This window comes from Schistocerca gregaria, chromosome 1 (assembly GCF_023897955.1).
Source record: "Schistocerca gregaria isolate iqSchGreg1 chromosome 1, iqSchGreg1.2, whole genome shotgun sequence".
Lineage (NCBI taxonomy): Eukaryota > Metazoa > Arthropoda > Insecta > Orthoptera > Acrididae > Schistocerca > Schistocerca gregaria.
The window spans coordinates 540957492-540963491 of record NC_064920.1 but is presented as its reverse complement, the minus strand read 5'-3'; positions in this window follow the sequence as shown (position 1 = coordinate 540963491).

The following is a 6000-nucleotide window of genomic DNA, read 5'->3' as shown; positions in this document are numbered from 1 at the left end:
CCCCTTTAGACTGACACCCTTTCTGTGGTTTCCTGAGACCCTGTAACCTAAAAACTACCCAATTCCTTACATACAGCCCCCAATCCCATGTAGCTGTACCTGCATGTAATGGACTCCTGATCCATTAAGCAGAACACAGAAACTCACCACCCGATGGCACAAGTTGAGAAATCTGCAGCCTCCATGGTTGCAGAACTGCCTGAGCCTCTGATTCAGACCCTCCACTCAGCTCTGTACCAAGGACCACAGTTGGTCCTGTCGACAGTGCTACAGATGGTGAGCTCTGCCTTCACCCCACCAGCAAGATGGCAGTCCTTACCACTTCAGCTAGCCTGTTAAAACCAGAGAGAATCTCTTCTGATCCTAAGTGACACACATGGTTGATATCTAAACAAGCCACCACCCACTGCTGGCTGCAGCCTGTGGTCTTCATGGCACCCAGAAAAACCTTTTCCACATCTGGAATGCACCCAGTATGCACACTGGCCTCTTTCCTCTCCTTTGCAGCCATATCCCTCAGGGTCCCCATAACGCACCTAATGTTGGAGTTCCCAACTACTTACTCAACCACTGTTTACCAATTTTCAGTATTGATAACTTCTGGCAACTGTCATCTTGGGTTGGATTGTGACACTGATGTTTAAATTGAGAGTGTGTGTTATCTTTGCAGTATTGCTCTACAAACCGCAATTTCAAAGTCACTTGCACAGCACTTACTTGCTGCAGTTTTGCCTTGAAAATGACAATGTTGGTATTGTTTTAATGGATACTGGTTTGATTTCTACTGAAGCTGGCAATGCGTTCACAGCAAGTATTTATACTACTGGTTCCATCTCTGTTGTTAGTAGACGCAACTGCAGATTTTGTATCAGTAGGTTATAGAATTACTCTTTTAATACTTTTCATGCTTATGCGATATTTTGGTTGGTCCTTCTGGCAAAAGAGAAATACAATTTTATTTTTTTTATTTTTATTTATTTCTTACACCATGGATCCAACTGTGACAATTTCACATGGATGTAGTGTGTGTCAATTTTTACATTGTCAATGACAAGTACTTGTACACTATGTTTACAGGTAAAGAATATAAAGTTACTTAATCACTACAATGATCCATAACACAATATAATGGAATGAGAATCCTTAGACCTACAGATTACAGGTATAAAACAAAGTAAATTAAACCTGAAAAGGTCATATAACCCAGACTGTTAAATATAAGCAGTTAACACTAAAAGAGTTACATATGTGACAAGAATGTTCAGCTTAATGTTCAATTTATATGATAATACATCTTATTTTAAGGCTGTTTCTCACTGTGTTTCATAAACTCTTCCAAACTGTAAAATGACATGGCTAAAAGAAATTGCCTCAGAAGCTCTTTAAATGTAGATTTGTTGGCAATTTCACATTTGATTTCTGGAGGAAGAGCATTAAATATCTTTATACCAGAGGACTGTACACCCTTCTGCACAATCTTCAAATTTTTACCTTCAGTGTGGAAATCATGTTTCCTCCTTGTGTTATACTGATGGTATTCACTGTTACATTTGTATAAATCAGTGTTTTTACTTATGAAACACATAAGTGAGTATATATATTGAGAAGTAGTTGTAAGAATTCCCAGATTCCGGAATAGGCTTCTGCAGCTGCATCTAGGATCTACACCAGACATCACTCTTACAACACGCTTCTGAGCAATGAATATTTTCTTTGCAAGAGGTTGATTTCCCCAGAAAATAATTCCATATGCCATCAAAGAATGGAAGTAACCATAGTATGCAGCTTTTTTAATGCTTAAGTTTGCACTGTCAGAGATGATTCGCATTGCAAAAACTGAAGAGCTGAGTCTCTTGTAAAGATCTAAAATGTGATGGGACCAGTTTACTCTACAATCAATCTTCACGCCTAGAAACTTTGTTACTTCCACTCTTTCTATGACCTGTGTGGCATATTTAACAGTCATTTCTTCCTCAGTTTTGGCAGTTGGGGTGAACTGAATATAATTAGTCTTACTAAGGTTAAGTGAAAGACCATTTGCAGTAAACCATTTCATTAAATCTATAAGAATAGTATTAACAGACTCTTGAACATTTTCACATTTAAGACCATTAACCATTATGTTAGTATCATCTGCAAAGATGGTAAAATTGCACTGAATCATTGAAGAATAAGGTAAATCATTTATAAATAACAGGAACAGTAAAGGACCAAGAATAGAGCCCAGTGGAACTCCACAATTTATGTCTCTCCATTCCGATGAAATCATTCCACCACACAGATTGTCTGACTTATCTAAGACTACTTTCTGTTTCCTCTCTGTCAGGTATGACTGAAGCCAGTTATTTGCTACACCACTTATTCCTAGATGGTCTGCCTTCAGTAACAGTATTTGGTGGTTCACAGTGTCAAAGGCTTTACATAAATCACAAAATAACCCTGTTGTCACCATTTTCTCATTTAGAGATTCCAAAACCTTATCTATAAAAGCATATATTGCTTGTTCAGTTGACAGACCTTTCCGGAAACCAAACTGATGTTTGCTGAGAATATTGAATTTATGTAGGTGTTCTAAAATTCTAGAATACATGAGCTTTTTTAGTACCTTTGAAAAAACAGTCAGGAGAGATATTTGTCTGAAATTTTTAACATCAGTTTTCTCACCTTTCTTAAAGAGAGGCTTCACGATAGCATACTTTAGTCTATCAGGAACAATTCCTTGCTGCAAAGAGGCATTGAAAATATGACACAGTATATTGCTTACAGAAGTACAACACTGCTTTAACAATTTGGTAGAAATATTGTCTACTCCACAGGAGTTCATGGTTTTCATGGAGGCAATTGTTCTTTCAATTTCTGATACTCTAACAGGTCTAATACGCATTTGGATGATTTTGTTAGGGAAAGCATTTCGCAAAAAGGTCAGGGCATCATTCACAGAACCCCTGCAGCCTATTTGCTCAGACACTGACAGGAAGTGTTTATTAAAGATTTCAGCTATGATCTCAGGATTTTGCACAAGATTCCCTTCATGTTTGATTATGAAGTTTTCTACAGCTCTTTTTTTATTGTTCCCTGTCTCTTTGTTAACTATTTGCCAGACAGTCTTCATTTTATTATTGGAGTTATCAATTTCTTTCACATAATACAGTGCTTTTGATGTCTGAATAACTTTCTTTAGGATTTTACAATACATGTTATAATGGCTGATTAATTCTCTGTCCCTTGACCCTCTGGTTGCAACATAAAGTTGTCTCTTATATTTACATGACACTCGAATACCCTTTGTGATCCATGGCTTCTTTAAGGACAAGGAAATATTGTTCCTAACAAACTTTTTAGGAAAAGCTTCTTCAAAGTGGGATAGGAATTCATTTATGAATATGTTGAACTTTGTATCAACATCATCTACTCTGCGAACTGAATTCCAATCTTCATGCTGCAGCTTATGGTTAAAAAATTCCAGGGTCTCTTTGTTCATAAGTCTGATTGCCTTCCAGGATGGGACTGCTTTCTTGACAGGTCTGTAGTCATGTAGAGTGAGGAGCTGTCCATCATGGTCTGATATGCCATTTACTATTGCAGTGACAATGAAGTTCTGGTATAAATTTACATCTAAAAATATATTGTCTATCAGAGATTGACAGTCAGGTGTGATCCTAGTAGGAAAGTCAACCACTGATGTAAGATTGTAGGAACTCAGCAAATTCTGGAGCTCTACTTTGTTGTTGCATTCCATTGCAAAGTTGACATTAAAGTCCCCAAGTAAGATAATGTCATTATTTTTAGAAAATAAGGTTGATAGTAACAATTCTAACTGAACCATAAAGACTGTGAAATTGGTTCCTGGTGCCCTGTACACTGTAACTACTATTAATTTGGAACTGTTTAATGTCACTTCTATTGCACACACTTCAAACTGTTGGTCACTGCAATATTTCCTTACATCTACAGATCTAAAAGTTAAATTATTCTTAATGAAAATTACTACTCCACCTTTTCTCATGCTCTCTCTACAGTAGTAGGTGGCAAGGCTATAACTGTCTATATGTAACATTTCAATTCCTTCTGTAATATGGTGTTCTGAGAAACATAAGATCTGAGCACTGTTCATAAAGTTTTTGTTATTTATGTTAACTTCTAATTGATCTAGTTTGCTTCTTATTCCCCTTATGTTTTGATGAAAAATGGAGAAGTTGTTTGGATTATTACCTATTTTGGTGGTTTCTTCTTTCTTGTGCCTGTGGTTAAAAAATCCTTCAGATGAGGAGGACACACAACTTTACGTTTACCTCCTGTTCTCTGTGATGATGTCGAATTTTCTTCAGTAGATGCTTCCTTCTTTACTGAAGATGATGAAACTGTTGACTTGCTTGTTGATTTACCTTGAGCTGATGCTGTCAATTCCCTTGAAGATGATGAAGCTATTGACTTGCTTGCAGGTGGGGATAAGATTGCTGTTGCTGTAGGCTCCAGGGGTTGTACTGCTGTTGCAGCTGGTGTTTCTGCTGGCAGTGATATTTTTGACGAACTGCATGTAGGCAGGTGCACAAGTGGTGTTGCTGTAGGTTCACAGAGTGGAAATGCTGCCTTTTCTTCTTCTGCAGTACATGTAACCATTGAGTTATCTCTGTTTGGTGAAGAAACAGAATCATCTGAGCATCTAGGTACTGAAACTTCTGATCCATTCATTTTCTTCGTTTTTGTTATTAAGCATACTGGCAGAGGGATTACAGCACGACCTTCCACTGTGTTGCAGTTAATAGTATTTAACAATTGTTTGCACATAGCTTCCTTTCCCTATGTGTTCCTGTGCATACCATGCTTTGTAAAGTGAGCTCTCTCCATGCTGTTTGCATCAATAAAGGTAGCCTGTGGGAAACTGCAGCAGAGTTTTCTTATTTTCCTGTTGACTTTGTTAATTTCTAGGTTAACACACGAGCTACTTATTAAGTCATGCCTATGTGGAACACTAAGCACGAAAACTTTTATATGTGTGAGTTTTTCCAAAGTTTCTTTGAGTGCTCTTGTTGCATGATGGCTTTCATTACGATAAACATCGTTTGCACCACCTATTATGACACAGACAGAGGAATTTTTTGTTAGCTTTTCACAGTTTTTCACAATCTCGCCAAGAGGTGCACCTGATTTCACAACACTAGTAATTTTGTAGCGAGATTGCATAGCTATCATTATACTGGCTACTCCTTTGGCATGGCTATCTCCTAATATACATATTTCACTTTTATTTGGCACTGGATTGACATTAAGTTTCTTCCCTGTAGATTTACAAGTTAAACTCACTTTTTTGAGGTTGCTGTTTTCATCATTGGCAGACTTAAACATCACACTCGCAGCATTTAATTGTTCAGTAGGCCTGTATAATAACAGCTTGCTGCACTTGTTAGTATTTGCCGAGAATAATGTTAACATAGGTTCATGATGTTTTGAATGGATCGTTTCTATAGGATTAGGGAAACGATTACAAATAACACTTTCTTCCGAGTTTCTTCTTTTTTCAAAAGAACTTACCACTTTTTCAATGTCGAGGACGTATTTTCTTGCATTCTGTAAATCCTGTTTCAAACAATCTTCAACGGATTCATTGTGACCATTTAAAAATTTCATGAGAGCAGTTACTTGTGGATCACACTGCACCTGGCCACAACAACATGAGTGATCTGTTGTATTTATTTTACACAAACACGATGAGTGAATCCACTTATTAATCACTGGACACAATCTGATACCTTCTATAACCTCTTCATTGCACAATATGCAATTTATATCAATAATACTACAAAATTTCGCGGAGCAGTTTACTATAACGTCTATACTCGCCGCCATCTTAGTGGAGGACTAGCTATTTCACCTGTTTTGAGATAATCAAAGGGTTTTGACAAACATTGTGTGTCCTTTTGACAAAACCTCTATTCTTCATTTTACTTGTAGTGATTTTCAAAGTATGAGCTGACTCTTCCAGTTCATTACTGTAAACAT